General features: G+C 50.0%; 1 long non-coding RNA gene across 1 annotated transcript; it reads left to right on the plus strand.

The window, feature by feature from the left end:
• The first annotated feature begins 1467 nt into the window (after positions 1–1467).
• Positions 1468–3690, plus strand: LOC147915942 (uncharacterized). The gene is made up of 2 exons (XR_015553562.1): positions 1468–1798; positions 2602–3690. It is a non-coding gene; the product is annotated as an uncharacterized LOC147915942 (long non-coding RNA).
• The last annotated feature ends 14678 nt before the right edge of the window (positions 3691–18368 follow it).

Raw genomic sequence — 18368 nt, forward strand, 5'->3', positions numbered from 1 at the left:
CTAAGGAGGATTACTTTCACTACCCAGCGTCCTTCCCTTCGGAGTATCACCCTTTCCCCATTCCACAGTAACCCACTCAGCCCACGAGCCTTGGGTGGCACTGACCTCATACCTTCTACCCGACCGCCTTCCTGGGCTGGCTGCGGGGGTGACCATATGACCGGGGCCGGATCAGTCAGAGGTCTCCATACTCTGGTCAGGTTGATTGGTCCAAGGACAGACACGACCAAGGCAGGAAGAAGTCTCCTCTCTCGCTTGCTGAGCATCATGTGACACCAGAACTGGCAGTGGCCCTCTCCTCCCACCACGTGAGGGCTGAAGAGATGAACGTGGAACTGAGAGATGGAGACGAAACCTTGACAGCATCACCAAGCCCCAGGATCCCCCCATGTCTGAAGCCAGCAGGATCCATCTCAGACTTCTTGTTTACAGGAGCCCATACATTCCTTTTTTTGTTTTTTTTTCCCCCAAATTGTCATTAGATTTTATTTTTTAAGCATTGGGTTTTTTTCTTCCTTTTTTTTTTAATTGAGGTAAATTTCACATAACATAAAATTAACCGTTAGCCATTTTAAAGTGTGCGGTTCAGTGGCACTGAGTACGTTTGCAATGTTGTGCAACCATTGCCTCTATTCAGTTCCCAGACATTTTCATTCCCCCGAAAGGAAACCCCATACCCATCAAGCCATCACTTCCTATTCCCCTCTTCCACTCAACCCCTGGCAACCACGAGTCTGCTTTCTGTCACTATACCTTTACCTGTTCTAGAAGTTTCACATAAATGGGGTCATACAACATAAGACCTTTGTGTCTGGTGTCTTTCATTTAGCATGATGTTTTCCAGGTTTATCCATGTTGTAGAATAAGTACTTCATTCCTTTTTAGGGCTAAATAATATTCCTCTGTGTGGATATACCTACTACATTTTATTGTCCATTTTGGTGGACATTTGAGTTGTTTCTACCTTTTGGCTGTTATGAATAATGGTGCTATGAGCATGCATGTAGAAGTATTTATTTGAATACCTGGTTTCAGTTCTTTTGGGTATATACCTAGGAGTGGAATTGCTGGGTCATATGGTAATTCTATGTCCATATGTTCCTTTTCTAGTTTAAGCTAATGTGAAGTGGGTTTCTTTCATGGAAAACTAAAGGAGTCCTGACCTACTCGGGCCTCGAAAGACAAACCAGCATGGCCAGAGTGGAGAGCATTGAGGAAAGTGTCCTGCCTGGAGAGGATAGGCAGGCAGCGGCAGCGATATGGGAGACAGAGCAGGGAGGAAGTACATTCTCAAGTGGGAGTGCCACGGAGAAAGTATTTTCTGGACAAGTAACAGGGCCAGATTGTCTGGAAGACCCACAGAGAAGAGGAATCTTAGAGCAGCTGCTTTGGCAACCCAGGCTGTGAGAGGAAATGCCCCCTCCTTCCTCTTTTTCTTCCTCCTCCCCTTCCTGCCAAAGCCAGTGCAGAGATGAACCCAGAGGGAGTAGTCTAGGGGACAGAGAACACATTTTCCTTGTTAAACGAGAAGGGTTTGTTCCACTCTGGGCCTCCCACAGCTATGCCAGGGCCTGATTTCTCCACAGTGAGGAGCCGTAGGTCAGCCCTCAGGACCACGCTTGAGGGTGGCCAGCCACCTTCAAATATGTCCACTCTGCCTGGGACTCCAGGTCGAGTGAAGCCCCCGACTCAGCTTAGAAAAGAAATCACTGGGGCCTCTGCTCCTGTTCCTTCACACCACCGTCCACCCCTGCTCCCCTGATGTCATCAGTCCATTTGGGAGATCAAACCAGGACAGGTGAGCTCCATATTTCTGCTCACTCTTTTTGACCATGGGTTGAGATTCTCCTTAGGGTCAGGATCTTCCCCACTGTGGAATGTACTACAGGTAGGAAGTGACCGTACTGAATTCTCTCCATGTTGAGCGCCTTCTGTGTGTGTCACGCTGGGCAAACTCCTGGACGATAGAGGAAGAGGAGCTGGGCAGGGTCATGGGGTGGCATGGCCCTGGAAATATTGACAACCCAAGGCTCCTGAACCTGAGGAACACACAGCTCATGGGGGAGACGGACATGGACCCAGAGGAGACGGGTGGCAGCATAAAGCAGAGCAGACAAAATTACGACAGTAGGGAAATTTGGTTTTAGATCCTTCCTCATGAATATTTATGTACTTAGTTTAATACATAGTTTAAAAATGTAATCAAAATAATACCTACCAACTGCCAGCACCAAGTTGCCAGCGAAGTGAGGGAGCCATCTTGGAAGTGGATCCTCCAGCCCCGGTCAAGCCTTCAGATGGCTGTGGCCTCAGTTGATGTCTTGAGTAAAACCTTGTAAGAAACCTGAACCAGAGCTGTCAAGAGAAGTTACTCCTGAATTTCTGACACACAGAAACTGTGTGAGATAATAAATGTCTATTGTTGTCTGAAGCAGCTAAGTTTGGGGATAGTTTATTGCACGGCAATAGAAAACTAATAGATAATGTTTGCTATTATTATTTTCTTGTATCAGTACCTTGAGCAAAGAACCTGGGGAAGGAGATGTTCTTACCCAAGTGTGCTGTGAACAGTATTAATACCTGAGGACATCTTGCTTCTAGGTTGTTTGTAACGTGATGCACTAAGGACCATCTGGACAAGTTACAGAGCTGCTTTGAAATGATCAGTTTCACACCAATCTGAAGTGTGCTTCAGAAGCCAGCCCAGGAGATGCCAGAGCTAACAGGCCTCGCTCACAGATGACCTCAAGGGCTCAGGTGACAAACATTAAAATGAAAGTTATGGGGCTATTGATCTCATGCAGTTCCCATGGTTGGGAATTGATTGAGCATTTTCATTAGAAAAAGCAGTCCCAGCCGCAGGTTCATTTGAGTCTGGCCTACGTTTCCACCGTGAGGAAGCTCAGCCCTTTCCGTGAAAACCTCTGCAGAATTTCCCAGCGACTCTGGCTTCCTTCCCTGTCGCCAGGAGCTAGACGGGGCTGTGGGGCACATGACAGCCGAGTTTCATCAGCTAATGTGATCTCATGTCCAAGAAGTCCCCACCCCTCTCGGTACCTGAGATTCTGGGAAATCAGCTCTATTTTCAGCCTCTAGGTTTCCTTGTCATTACAAGTGCTGAGCTCCTCGGAAACAGGTGGCCACAGGGGAGCTGAAAAAGAGGAAGATGAAGCGAGACCCACACAGCCCCGCGAGGAGACAGTTCTAAACCTGAAGGCTCTGGAAACCTTTGTCAAAACGCCTCTCCGGGGCCGGCCCCATGGCTTAGCGCTTAAGTGAGCGTGCTCCGCTGCTGGCGGCCCGGGTTCGGATCCCCGGCGTGCACCGACGCACCGCTTCTCCAGCTACGCTGAGGCCGAGTCCCACATACAGCAACTAGAAGGATGTGCAACTATGACGTACAACTATCTACTGGGGCTTTGGGGAAAAAAAGGAGGAGGATTGGCAATAGATGTTAGCTCAGAGCCGGTCTTGCTCAGCAAAAAAAGAGGAGGATTAGCACGGATGTTAGCTCAGGGCTGATCTTCCTCATACACACACAAAAAAACAAATGCCTCTCCACAGTCACTGATTGGAGACATCTGCTGTATTTGGGAAGATGTTTGGTAGGGCTTCTCTCGGGGACTGAGGGGTCAGCCAATTTGAGCCTCCTTCCTTGAAAGAAGTTCGATATAAAACATTTGAAGAGTATTTTAACACTTCTGTATTTTTTGTTGCTTATTCCCTTCTTTTCTGGTTTTTCTGCTTAGAGACAGACCTTCAATTCAGCAATATCTATCTCCCCAGGGCGATAAAGGGAAGCAGTTGGGAAACGACCACTTTTCAATTTTCCCACGTCCCTGGGAAGAAAGAGCACAGAATTTGAGTTTGAACCTTTTGAGGACCGAGGTGCTCCGAGCCTCCATCAGAGGCTCAGAGACGGTAAAGGAAACAAATCCAGCCAATTGGTTATTTAAAAGCCTTTGCTTAGCATTAGATGAAGCGAAAAATGGATTTTGGATTACCCATTAAAATTGACGTCCTATTCCCAACGGAAATTGAATATGTCCAGGCACTCCCCACGACGAGGAAACCAACACTGAAAAAGTTAAATCTGGGGCCAGCCCTGGTGGCCTGGTGGTTAAGTTTGGTACACTCTGTTTGGGCGGCCCAGGTTCTGTCCCGGGCGTGGACCTACACCACTCCTCTGTCAGTGGCCATCCTGTGGTGGTGGCTCACATACAAAAAGAGGAAGATCAGCAGTGGATATTAGCTTGGAGAATCTTCCTCAGCAAAAAAAAAATCTGGGTTTCTTAGAAATAGCCACAGTTCGTATGGAAGAAAGGGCTCCTCCAGGGTCTCCTTGGCCTCCACTCATGTCCTCCTTGAGTGGACGATATCAGTGCCATAGTTGAAGGGTACATGGTATGTGAATAAGTTGTCCCTAGCAGCAACTTTAGACAAGGCCGGTAGTGAAAGAAAAGCAAAAATGAAATCAAAGTACCGCCAATGCTTCTATTGCAATTTGCATCACATTACCCAAAATGATTTGTAATTTTACATTTAAAGCTATTATCTTTTGGCAGACACTTTGACTTTAAATAAGTGTCTGTTACCCCAAGGGGCTGCGGCAGACTGTGCCTTGCATCCCACAATAAGAGCAGAGTGAGGCTATCTAGGCAGAAGCATCGCCAGCCTGGGGATGTGCCTTCCTCCTTGGCATGAGGTGCCCTAGGCTGGCACTTATCATGATCACTGCTTTGGTGACTGTTATCCTGCCAAGGGCTTTAAGCTACCACCTTCCATCTATTCCCACTTCTGTCTGCATAGAAAGAATCAGGTATCTTACATTCATTCCTCCCTTGGTGCACTGTCTGAGAAGTGCACCAAAGGATCATCTCTTGGTCTCTGACATCTAGGAACCTACAGATGCTTATAAACAGCAAGAAAGCTCCCCAGAGAGCTGCTTGCAGAATGAGAAGTTAGATGGATGCCAACTGGAGTGCCACCTCCCTAACCCCACATACCTTTAAGTGACAGGAGACTGAGGAATGGTAGGAGGTTATCACAGAACATTCTGGTCCTTTTGTCAGAGCCTCACAGCTCCTTGGAGCAAATGACTACACAGAAATTCAATCAGAGTGGAAGAACAGGCAGAAACAAACTGAGGGGCGGGCTGGGGGCTATGTCTCCCTGGCACCCATATTCTACACACCGATAGGTACTAATATCATTCAAAGAAATAGAACAATTACATAAAGTACATAGTCAGTGTAGGGCACATAGTAAGTGTATCAGTTAGCTCTTTGTTTAACAAACCATCCAAAACTTAGTGGCTTAAAACAACACCGTTACTTAGCTCACGATTCTACAGTTCAGCATTTTTAGGCTGGCTCACTCACGCTCTGCAGCAGGCTGCCCAATCGGCGGGGGGCTGGCTGGTCTAGGATGGCCTCAGTGGGGGCAACTCCTCTGCTCCACATGGGCCCTCATCCTCCAGCAGGCTAGCCCAGCCTGTTCACGTGATTTCCAGAGAGAGAAGAAGTAGGCACGTTCTCTTGAGGCCTAGGCTCAGAACTGTACAAATAACGCCCACTGCGTTCTACTGGGCAAAGCACGTCACGAGGGCAGCCTGAATTCAAGGACGGGAGAAATAGCCTGCTGCTCTTGGTGGGAGGGGCTGCCAAGTCCCCTTGCACAGCAGTAAGCACGAGGGAGCAGTGAAGGATTGTGGCCATTTTTGCAATCTCCCACTGTAGGTACGGATAAATTCTGTGAGTGTGTATAGTTTTTCAACCATTTCCAAAAGGATTCATATTCGCATGTTGACAAGCCTAGGATGAGAAGATATTTGGAAAAGCAAGACCATCAGACTAGTAAAGAAGGTAGTCAAGGGAGACACCTTTATTAACTTGCTTGCTCCCCCAGCAGCCAACCCCTACCCCGATCCCTCCCCTGACCCAGCCCCACTTCCCCCTCCCCTTGATGTGAGAACTTGGCTGGGCCTTGCCCAAGATGAGTCCTTCCCTCGGCACACTGGCATGTGGTCAAGGAGACTTTCTCCATCTCCTGGCTCCCCATCTAGCAATCCTTTCCCTTGTGAGCTACTGTCTTCTCAGTGGAGTCATTTCCGACTTCCCGGTGAGAATGGAATCTCTGCTCTGAGTCGGGCGTTCATTACCCTGATCTGGAATGTTTGTTTCCCTCGTATTTGGGAGTTAGTAAGTGGTTAGTAACATACGGCCAGCGTCCATGAGATCATCCTGTTCCTCGAGCTGGCTAGACATCTGGAGACAAGTGTGAAGAAACCCGGGCTTTGTCTCAATGTGTGCTGACTGGCTTCTGTCACATTTTTGGGGTGAGACAAATCTGTTTAGCGATTTCCCTTCAGGAGTAGGAATGTTTCCCCTCTTCCTTCTGATTCCCACCACCGGTGCCATTACACACTTATACACAGTGCACTCATGAGAACTACAGTGTTCTATTTCTTCAGCAGAGCAGACCCTGTTGCTTCTCCTCTTCATCCACAACTCCCTTTTCCGTAGCCACCTTCTAGCTCAGGGCGAGTATGTGACACCACACTGACCTATGAGATGTAGGCAAAGTCAGCCAAGTGAGACTTCTGGAAAAGCTTGTTTTCCTGACTTAAAAAAAAAAAATGACTGACAAGCTCTTTGCCCTTCCTCCTTCTTCCTGCCTGGAATATGGATGTGAGGCCAGGAAGTGCAGCAGCCATCTTGTAACCATGAGGACTAAAGTCATGAGCTAAGGATGGTAGAGCAAAGTGATAGAAGCAGCCTGGGTACCTGATGACTTACTTGAGCAGCTGCACCAGCCCTAGGGTTATGCAAGTTAGTGTAAGTCACTATTGGTTGGATTTTCTCTTATTTGCAGCCAAAGAAATTCCTTACTGTTACAGGCAGTATCCTTGTTGGTTTCAAAGTAAAGTGGATTCACAGAAACATAACTGAAAGGGCTGAGTATTTCTAAAGAAGTCCCAGAAATAGATCATCAGAGAAATCATCTTCCAGACCGGCCCCATGGCTTAGCGGTTAAGCGCTCGCGCTCTGCTGCTGGCGGCCCGGGTTCGGATCCTGGGAGCGCACTGACGCACCGCTTCTCCGGCCATGCTGAGGCCACATCCCACATACAGCAACTAGAAGGATGTACAGCTATGACATACAACTATCTACTGGGGCTTTGGGGAAAAAAAAGGTAGGCGGATTGGCAATAGATGTTAGCTCAGAGCCGGTCTTCCTCAGCAAAAAGAGGAGGATTAGCATGGATGTTAGCTCAGGGCTGATCTTCCTCACAAAAAAAAAATTATAAATAAATAAATAAATGGGGGGGGACATCTTAGAATCAGTGAAATATGGGATATATTTGCTTCCTTGATTATTGCCTGCCATCCCCATTAGGCCAGAGACCCTGTCTGCCTTGCCCTCTGCTGAGTCCTCCATAGCTGGAATTGGGCCTGGCACAGAGCGGGCTCCATAAATATTCATTGTTGAATGAATCGGAGGTCGAGTCCCGCTTCTCGATAACTTCCTGTGCCACCCTGGCCGAGCAAAGATTCCCCTTTCTCTGTGCCTCATTTCTCCATAATGCAGATCAACTGAACCTCACGAGAACAGAAGAAATAAAGAGCCCCACGTAAAGGCAAAGTGGACCCCCACTCTGCGTCACCATGATGCCTCCCAGCCTCAGACGGATGCAGGGAGGCCCCGTTCTCCACCATCCCTAGAAACCCCTCTTTCCCCAGAGCCCAGTTCCTTCTAAGGCTCTAGGATTAACCCTTTCAGCCAAGCCTTTTCCAACACTCTGTTTGGGTTACTAAATGTGCTCCCTGCAAAGGGACAAGGGCTGAGGAAATATGCAAGATCCTTCAAGCAGAGAGATGGTGTTTTGTAACTTCCCTGAATTTCTCCAGGAAGTCGACATGCCAGTGTGTTATTGCCACAAAATGTTTTTAAGCAACATCGGCCTGCATCTCTCAGAGAGACAGCCTTGCCCACCCCAAATCAAGGATCCGGTGAGGAGCAGGGCTGTGTGCGCCCCTCCTGCTATGCTGACTCGGAAACAATACAGATAATAGTAATAACTCAAACATAATGAGTGACAAGCCCTTTGTATATGTTCCCCCACTTAAACGTCAACAAAAACTTGTGGGGTAGGAAGTATCATTATCCCCTTTTTACAGGAAGGGAAACTGAGGCACGGAGATGTTAAGTCACAGTAGGTAGCAGAGCCTGCCTTTGAACTCAGGTGGGATAGCACCAGAGTCTATGCTCATAAGTGTTATGCTCTCCTGCCTCACACTGTGCTTGGCACTGAGGCACAGACAAGAATGAAGCCCAGTCCCTGCCCTGAAAGAGTTCATGCTCTGGTGGAGAAGACAGACCTGCTGGCAGAGATGGGTACATGAAAGGTCACAGGAACACAAGAAAGGAAAAAAGGCTCATGCCTGTGGGCAATCAAGGAAGGCTTCGCAGAGAAGGTGGCTTTGAGCAGGGCATTGAAGAGAAAGTAGGAGTTTGCTAGGTAGGCAAAGTGGGGGCAGGGCATTCCAGGGAGCAGAAGCTTCTTGGAGGCTGGATCTGGGGAAAAGGAGGAGGCGGAAGGTGGGGCTGAAAATAAGGGAAGTGGTCCCATGGGGAGAGAGTTTCTCTGCCTTGGTCAGCGAGGCTGAGGAGGATTTAAACAGTAGACGGACAGGCTTGCTTTGCATTTTAGAAAGAGCTCTCAGGTAGTTGCATAGGAGTGATTGTCCTGTAGTTCCTTCCCAACTGTGGCTGAGATTCTGAGTGTCCCTCAATACCCATTCTTGCTTCTTTTTTTGGTGGCAGAACTCTGATTATATTCTGGGTGCCAATGCATCTTGCTAAGAAAACTCAATTTCCCAGACTTTCTTGCAGGTAGGTGTGACTAGGTGACTAGGTTCTGGCAATGATACAAGTGGGACTATTCTGTGGAACTCCTGATAAGGCTGCTTAGAGGAAGCTGACTCAGCAGGAAGTGGGAGAGAATGTTAGTCTTTCTTCCTTTCCTCCTTCCAGTCTACAACCCAATGTGATGTGATGACTGGAGCTTCAGCAGCCATCTTGGATCATGAGGTAACTTTGAGGACAGAAGCCATATACCAAGATAGTGATCAAGAGGCCACTGTATCAGTCCTATACTGCTTACCTCTTAGATGAGAAAGAAAAACATTTCTATTTTTTAAGCTGCTATTATTTTGGGTATTCTGCCACATTCAGCTGAACCAAATTCTGTATGATGCACCAACCATGCTGTCTTTTTAGAGAAACTGACTGGCCCAACAGTGGCAGCACCATGGCTGACTAAACCTGATGTGGTCAACTGACCCCAAAAGAATCATCTATAGGCTGCATGAAGCCAGATCCTCCCTCTCGGGAATTAGGAATTAGGTCAGACAAACTCTAGTTAGTTGGTGTTGGGGCTTGAAATAGAAAGTCACATAGTCATGAGGTGTGGGGCCACCATTTTAGGGCAGCCGTGAGGCAACCACGTGCAAGCTGATAATCGAGTGAAGGAAGCTGTCTGCTGAGAAAAGATTGAGGGGGACACAGGCAGGAGACATGAGAGACTACGGAACCCCAGAGAGTGAGAAAGAGTTGGAGAGGGCAGTGACCCGAGAACGTTTCAGTTCCCTTGAGGCCACACTGTACTATCTGCAACCAAGTTTCATATGAATACCAGTCTCCTAGTAATGAGCCTTCTTTTTTTTTAACCTGAGCCAGCTTGAGTGAGTTTCTGTTTCTTGCAATTAATGGATCCCTAACACAACCCTACGTACTGGCCCGTAATTTCCTTTTTCACTTCCTAGGTTCCTTTTTAAAATACAGATGCTCCTGAGGAGGTAATGCATATGTCACTAATGCTTTCGGATAACTGGCTTTTGTCATCTTCCTGAGTGGAGGAAGAGAAGGAGGGGTCGGCAGGCAGCGTGAGTTCCAGGGGAGCGGGTGCTGAGGGGGCCAGTGGCTATGAACAGAGACGGGCCTGGTTGCCCTCACAACTGTGCTCAGGCCCAGCCCAGCAGGCAGAACTCTCACTGCCTTTGGGTCTGCAGGGGCTGGCTAGAAAATTCCGGGAGAAAGCTGTTCCAAAGCACAGGGGTACAACACAGAAGGTAAGGAATTAGCTGGAAGTCTGCTCTCTTCAGACTGAAACTGTGGCCCACATCTAATTCTGCAAAAATTAAAGATTCTCATTTTTCGCTCCATCTGAAAGAGTATGGAGTTTCTTTATTCTGTTGCACCGAAAGCTTGCCACCTCACAATTTGGTAGTTTCTCCCACCTTCTCATATCCCAGATGACAAACTGTTAATTAATAAGAAAAAAATCAGCATTCTTAGTTACCTACGGGAACAAGTGGCTTTTCCAATGGCTGGCTTTCGGGAAGGCCGTCTGAAGTGCCTACACCCCTCGAAGAGCCTCCAACAGCAAGTGCCAAAGCCACGTTTTTATTTACTTGAACTTATTTATACCCTTTCTCATCCCTTCTCAAAACAAGGGGTCTGAGGGGGCTGCCAGCTTACTGGTCATCAGATCATCACTCCAAACTCACAACGAACACGGGCTGTGTGCAGAGGGCTGGAAACATAACAATGGCTAACGTGAATCGCACACTCACTGTGGGCAAGGCCTTGTGCAGAGTGACATACATGGACTCACTCGCTCAGTCTGTGAGAGGTACCACTATTTCATCAAATCGACAATACCATCCGTTGTGAGTTATGCCGTTATGTACGGCTAAGAAAGAAAGAAAAAGATCTGTCAATTAACTGGAAGATGCAGTACCAATCAGGATATGCTAGATTGTGCTGTCAAAACATAGAACCCCAAAGTTCAATGGCGAAAGAAGAAAGGCTTATGTTTCTCTCCCCCTACATGCCCATCGGCTACAGCGTAGCTCACATCATCTTCACTGCGGGATCCAGGCCCACGGAACAGCCTCCATCCAGAACTTTGCTGCCTGTTGAGGTGAACCACGCTGTCTTGAAGCGTCAGCCTGGAACTGATACATGTCACTTCCCTCCGCACTCCATTGGGCAGAGCGAGTCACCTGGCCACCCCTGCGCTTAGCAGGTGAGATGTGGGCTCCTCCTGTAGGGAGGGACACTGCAGCACACAGTGATACAAGTCCCCACTCCTGTATCAACTGGAACACATACCCCAGTTTCAGAGATATGAGAAGACGAGAAACTGGACGTCCCGGAGTTGCGGAAGTACAGAACTATCATCCCCAGCATGCAGGTGAGGGACAGAGGCTTAGGTGGGTCATAACGCACCTGAGACCTCCAAGTGGCAGAGCTGGGGCTCCAGCCCCAGTGTCACCAACTCCGCCTTTATCCTGGCCCCAGTGAGCCCTATGGAGGTGTAGGATCTGTCAGGGGCTGGGGAAGCCTGGGGGCCCCCCCAAATTACTCTCCATTATTAATCTCTCTCTTTTTTTAAACTCCTTTCTTCAAACATGTATTGAGCCAGCACTGTGCTAGGTACAATACTGAAGTTCCCTTAAACAAAATGTCCCGGGTCAGTCAGGGGTCAAAAGGAAGATTCACAGAGGTCAGCTACTAGCTGTGGAAAAGCATGCACTCAGAGGCTAAGGTACACGTGACCCCTTCCAATCTGGGGCTGGCCCTGGTCGTAAATCGTCCCATAAAAAGATGACTATTTACTCTAGGCAGAGGCCTGGTGGGTGTGGGTCGAGTGCCAAGAAGCGAGTGAGCTGGCCATCGGAATGTGAGTGTGGGTGGGGTGGGGGAAGTGGCCGCCGGCTTCCACTGAGTCAGAGGGCTGAGTGGGGGAGGCGGCTGGGCCCCACCTTGGGCGCAGGAAGGAGCAAGAGGGAGGGGTAGAGGTTGGGCGGGGCAGGGGGGGGACGAGGGCTGGCTCAGGCCCCAGCAGATCCCTGCGGTGGCAGGCAAAGGGGCCTTTGATGCAAACACTGCCCAGTGCAAACCCCCCAGGGCCCAGCTGGCGATCCAGAAGGCTCCTCTGGGATGTAAATCAGGGTTGCCATGAGAACATCCAGAACCTTGCCTTTGTCTGGTTTAAGATTCAGAAACTGCTGGCGGGGGTGTCCAATGCGGATTCAGAAAAGTAGAGATTTCGGGTCCTTTAGCTGCCACTCTTCCTCCTCAGAGCGAGGGTCTCAACGGTGAGCAAGTTTTCAGACATTTTAAAAAATGGGAAATCAGAAAAGCTGAAGGTAGAAGTAGAACGAGTCGAAGGCTTGGAGGGGATGTGGACAAAACCCGGACGTGAAATAAAGCCAGCCATCGGGCGGCATCGCTGGTTAGTGGCAGTGGGCTCTGAGGGCGCATCCCAGCCCCGCTGTATGAAGTGGGAAGGGGTGGCCTGCGCAGGGGCGGCGTGCGAGCCAGGCCAGGCCGGCCCTCAGGGCCCCGCCTCCATCCGCGGAGGCGCAAGCTCCCCTCCCAGGGACCCGGGCCAGAGGGTGCGTGCGCGCCCTCTACCCAACTGCCCCCAGCCTCCGCACGCACCCTCCCAGACCCACCCTCCAGCCTGTCTGGACATCGTCCCTGCTCATGTCTATCCAGAGCCTTCCTTCCTGTCCTCCTCCTCCCCTGGGCCCCTCGCTCTCCTGTCCATCCTTCAAGGCCGCCCTCCTGTTTTACCCAGCCCTCGCTGAACAAGTCTGTGTGTTCATTCCTGGGGCTCCTTTGACTGCAGGGCGGGGACCTGGCCTGCACTAGCTAAAAGGAAAAAGGGGGGACGTGTTGGCTCATGTAACTGTAGGGAGGGAAACGGTTTCCTCAGCCCTCTTAGGGTCCCTGGCTGGGTCTGCAAATTAAACTGACAGACTAACAGGAGAAAAGCATAGAAATTCATATAAGTTTTACGTGATACCAGAGCCTTCATAAGGAAATGAAGACCCAAACAAACAGTTAGACCTGTGTACGTGTTTTATGTCAGGTTTGGTGAAGAGTGGACGGTCATGGAGGAATATGACAGGTTAAGGAGTATGAGGTAAGTGTAGGATTCTTCTCGAAGTCCCTCTGTCTTCAGAGATAAGGATGCTCCTTTCCTCTGGGAATAGGGAGGGCACCTCCCACATGGCGGTTTATGACCTGTTTCAGGGAAGAGGGCGGGCGTCAGAGTGACCTTCCTGCTCCCTTTCTCAAACTCCTTCAGTTTAAAATATTCATATGCCAAGGTGCCATATTTTGGGGCAGCATGTCCTGAACCCCATCATAACCAATCTGAGGAAAGTTCCAAGCTAGAGCTGGCGGCCTCGGGGAGCCCTGGTCGACTAGGGACTTAAACTCCCTCTGTCCCCGCCCGGCCTGTCTCCAGTATGTTTTTTTCTTTAGGTTCATGTCCTCTCTCAAGCTGGCTGCCCCCTGACATGGCCCTGCCATTCCCAATTTCTCCCCTTACAACCTTGTAACCAGGAGAAGCAACCTCTTCCTCTCCTGGCTGGAGCACCCACCCCAGCAGCTGGGGCAGTGACATCTTTGAAGGGAATTTGGAGGCGGATGGTGCCGGGCAGACAGGGCAGTCTGAGCCCACAGATCATTATGGTCACATCATTTGCTCATCGTTGCTGGTGTTCTTTAGCCTTGAGGCCTCAGCTGCACTGTGACATCCTCATAGGGGGTTCTGTCCTGTGCTGGCTCTGGTGTCCTCCAGTGAGCAGGCCCTCAGCAAATGTTTCCTGGCTCATTAACTCTCAAAACCAACAAGCCTCACCAGGACCACTGATCACTAAAAAGAGACCTATCTGTGAAGCTTAGAGGGGATCCAGAATCCTCAGTATCTTTCAGGATCTCTGGAAATCCAAAATAATCAGGGGGAATCCAGACCTCCTGCTGCTGCTGCTGCCGCCATCAGGAATAAAAAGGCGCTCTTCCTGCGTGGGGCTCCCACCCCTCCCAGGCCAAGGAAAGGCAGGGAGGTCTCCGTGCGCTGTTCCAAGGATCCCCGTTCATTTCCCTCCCGCCAAAGATCCCGAACTTAACAGTTGGGATAAAAATGGCAGGTGCACTCCCTTTAGCAGAGATGACACCAAAGTGTGTCTTAGAAGACAGTCAAAGGTTATAGTTTGTCATTTAACGTGTCCATTTGACAGGTGATAATTTCCCCGCCTTTGGGCTTTGTAATCGCTTTGTTCCCCACGCCGACATCCCTGGGTTGCCCAGCAGAGCCTCCTTGGTTCACGGCCAGCTCGCCTCCCCACCTCCCTCAGCTCTCTCTCCTGAGAGCAGGTCTGCAGATTCAAAAGCAGGGCGGGTTACACTCACTTCTCAGTCTGTGAGCATTTATTGATTAACCTGTCAGTCGATAAGTACTTAGCGAGCATCTGTTGTGTGTATCAGTCATTGTGCTGGGGGCTAAGAGGACCCCTGAGAAGTGTAAAACTGGACCCACTCTCCAGGAGCTATGTCTACACAGGGAGATCCCTGAAGAAAGATGATACTGGACTGGATGGCCTTGAAGGTTCTTCAGGGCACTAAAATTGTGTGGTTACAGACTAAGCGATTGGGTTTGGGCCAGGCCCTAATGGATGGGTGGGGTCTGGCTACCTGTTAGAAGGTTGGGGGCAGCGGTGGGTGGGGGTGGTGGTGGCTATATTCCAAGGACTGGGAAAGGCAAGGGAATCGGGAAAACACAACTGTGTTCTAGGATCAGGGGGTCGACATGCTTGGCCAGAGCAGAGGATTTTTGTGAATAAATGATAAAAGGTTTTCTGCAATATTGGTTAGAGCTTAATGAGTGTGTAATGTGTCTCACGGCAGAAGAGAGCCAGTGAAAATCCGAGCAGGTAAAAAACTAAAGTTGAATAGTTTTCATAACAGCATTCATATCCCACTTGCCCACTGCTGTCTCTGTGATGGACTCCATTGGTTTTGCACTCAGCAACCACCCCCACTTCTTTCTTTCTAACAGAACTCCAATTTTGTGCAAGATCTACCATCCCCCATGCAGCCATGTGCCTCAAGGGAAGCTGGCCCCACCCCATGCTCCAGAGTGGGTCTGACTGGCCTATCTTGCCAACGATTGGTTCTAGAATGAGCATGTGACCCAGTCCTGGCCAATGAGAGGTGAAGGGAAGTCCACTAGGGGACCTCTGAGAAAAAAATATTTGTTTCCAAGAGAAACTCATAAGAAGAGATGGTCTGTCTTCTTACTCTAGACATTGTCATGTCTAGAGCTGGCCATTTTGCCTCTAGTCTGAGGATGAATCCAACAGTGAAGGTAGCAGGGCAGAGAGATGGAAAGAACTTGATTCTCTGATTACATTGTTGGGCCGCTGAATCAGCCACCCTGAAACCTGCCCTTCCTGTTATGTGACATGACATATTCCATGTTGTTTAAGCTACTTTGAGCCGGATTTTTGTTACTCGCAGCCCAAAGCATCCTCACTGCTTCCTCTAAGCTCTTAAAATCCTTTTTCTCATTCAGCCCGCTCTATGCTCTCATTGGGAACTCTAGTCCCATGACCCTGCCTGTTTCTCCAGTTCTGTCTACTCTTTCCTGTCATTACTGTCTTTCGGGTCATCCCAGAATCCTTGCACAGCAGTTCACCTTCACCCTTCTTTTGCAGCTGCCTCCACTCCTCATTCCCCAGCACTCCCAGCATACTTAGCACTAAGTCTCCAGCCACGGGTCCATCCAACTCTACCTTTGCTGCTGCCACCCCTGAGCTAGGGTACAATCTGTTGTCCAGGTTTGCCTGAGACGAGGGGCTTCCTGGGATTCCAGATGTTAAGTGCTAAAACTGGAACTGTTTTGGGTAAACTGGGATGGTGGGTACCCTATCAGGGGCTGGTGAGGCTGCTGGGGAAAGCACCCAACAATGTGATCAATGGCTGTTCCCAATGCTTGGTTCCAATCTCCCCCGGAGCTTAGCCCTGCTGGGCAATCCTGTTACCTGGCCTGGCTAGCCGGGCACCAGTCACCCCCTTCACCACAGGGCTGGTCAGATCTTCACCATGGCTCTCAAACTGCCTACCCAGCTGCCACCACCCTCCCTTTGCAGCTGACCTCCAATTTCACAGAAAAGAGAGACTGTTGGCCATAAGGCCCCTTGTCCTCCTGCATTTCTCACTCAAGATGCATCGCTTTTCCCACTGCTGGAGGAAGGCTTTCTCCATCCCAAGGCATTAATCAGAGGTCCAGCGGCCACCCCTCCTTTCCTCCGCACCCAGCCCCAGTGATCACCCTCTCTCCCTCCCTCCACGACGTAATGCAAGTGTCGTTTGCTGTCTGTCCCTACCTCTCCCTTCACCCTGGCCTCTGCCCCACCACTGCTCTGGTCAGACTCTCCCAGGACCCATTACTGGACTCATCTCAGGCCACAGCTGTTGACCACCCTCTCCTTGAAGCCTGCCCTCCTTCCTCTCCTGCTGTTCCTGCTCTGTCCCTGTTTAGGGGCTTCTCTTCCTCCATCTGCACTGGAAATGTTGGTGTTTCCTTTTCTCCTTCTCAACTGTATACACTTCTTTTGGATGATTCCATCTATAACCATGGTTTCAACTATTATCAAATCCTGACAACTCCTCAATGTGTAGCCCAGGCCAAGACCTTTCTTCTATGCTTTGACCTGTGTGCGCTGTGAAGCCATCAGTGTGATTGTTAAGGTCCGTGCTTTTGGAGTCAGACAGATCTAAATTTGAGTCCTGGCTCTACCATTTATTAGCTGTGTGATTTCGGTCAGGTGTCTTAAGCTCTCTGTGCTTCAGTTCCTCAATTGTAAACCAGAGATCATGATGTACTTATCTCATGAGGCTGCTGAGAAGATTAAATGAGATTATGTAGAATGCTTAGTACAATGTCTGGCTCATAGTAATGTTCATTTTTATAGCATTCAGTTGCCTATTACTCATCTTTTTTTTCCAAGCCTTTATTTCCTGAACTGCCAGGCACTAAACAATTTAAATCATTTAATCATTAAAAACAAAAAATAAAAAAACCCATGAGGTAGGTGTTATATTCTCTCTTTACAACAAGCAAAGAAACTGAGGCTGAGAGACAAAGCATCTTGCGTAAGGTCACAGCCTGGCGGTGGCCAAGCAGGCTTTGAACAGACTGATGCCAGTCCTTCTCAGCCACTACAGTTAACCCATCTCCCAACATATTCAATTCAAAATGCATTCCCTTTTCCGTGTCCCACACTTGCTTAGAATCCCATTTTGCTGGAAGGATGTCAGCATTTACTTTGTCAGCAAAAATCAACCCTGCGGGGGAAAGAAGTGTGTGGAGGGGGAAGTGATGCTGGTCTCTGCTCCCTCCCTCTACAGCCCCTCCCCCATCCAACCCATCAGGAGGTCCCTCCTCTTCTCTCCACCCACCCCTCCTCCTGCAGATCTTTCAATGAGGTTATTGCTGCAGCCCCCTCCCCCCCCAGCCCCCCCAGTCAGCACCTAGTAGGACATCAATAAATAACTTCTAAGGACCCCTGGCTGAGCCTAGCCTTGCCCCCAAATCCTCCTTTTGCTCCACTGCTAGGGTGACATTGCTAACACCTGACTATGTTCATTTCCTTCTCCTAAAGGTCCTCAATGTCTCCCTCCATTTCCCGAGGACAAAGGGTCAGGGAGATTCAGGCCAAAGAGAAGTCCTGTGTGAAAGCTTTTGGGGCCCCTTGGAGGAAAGGGAATTGACAAGCTTTGAGCCTCTGAATCTGTGGCCTGAAGTTTAGGCAGGATCCATCCTCCACCAGACGTTGGGTTTAAGAACCCAACAGTCGTGTCCAGGTCGATTTTATTTCCCTCGGCTGCCTCCCGGATCTCCACTAGCTGCCCCATCACCCCAGGAGGGGTCAGTAGCGAGCAAAAGGTGTTGCCAGGGGATGGGGCTGGTGACCCTGCTCCTGGACTTCCCGTCCAGTTCCCCGGGCAGATGTCCGAAGAAAACACTCCGGCCAGACAATTGGTCTTTCATTAGCATCTTTTCTGGCAGTCTCGGGGAGGATTTAGGACTGAAGCGACTGGAAGCGAGATTCTTCCCCCCCCCCCCCACCCCGTCTGCTGTGTGGCTCCTCCTACTCCTGGCCCTGGCGCCAGGAGACTCCAGGGCTAGGAGGAGCGGAGACGACCTTGGTTTCCCCGGGTGCTCGCCACCGCCGGCCCAGCCCCCCGTCACAGGCCCCCGGCAGAGTTGTCCTCTTCATTGCTCTTTGGGCCTCTGGCGGTCCCGCCCCCAGGGTGACTCACGCCTTTTCCTGCACCGCTGGGGCAGCGGGGGGGCCCAATGAGGAGCCCCGCTGGGCCGTGCGGGGCGCGCCCCTGAAGTGGCACGTGTCCTGCTCATTCCTGGGGTGGAGCGCGGCTTTCCCGGGTGTGTAGCCTGAGCCTGCCTCACCGCCTCTCTGAACCTTCTTTGGATGTCTCCCA

Source organism: Ceratotherium simum, chromosome 11 (genome assembly GCF_057802395.1).
Source record: "Ceratotherium simum simum isolate JZ-2026a chromosome 11, ASM5780239v1, whole genome shotgun sequence".
Classification (NCBI taxonomy): Eukaryota; Metazoa; Chordata; class Mammalia; order Perissodactyla; family Rhinocerotidae; genus Ceratotherium; species Ceratotherium simum.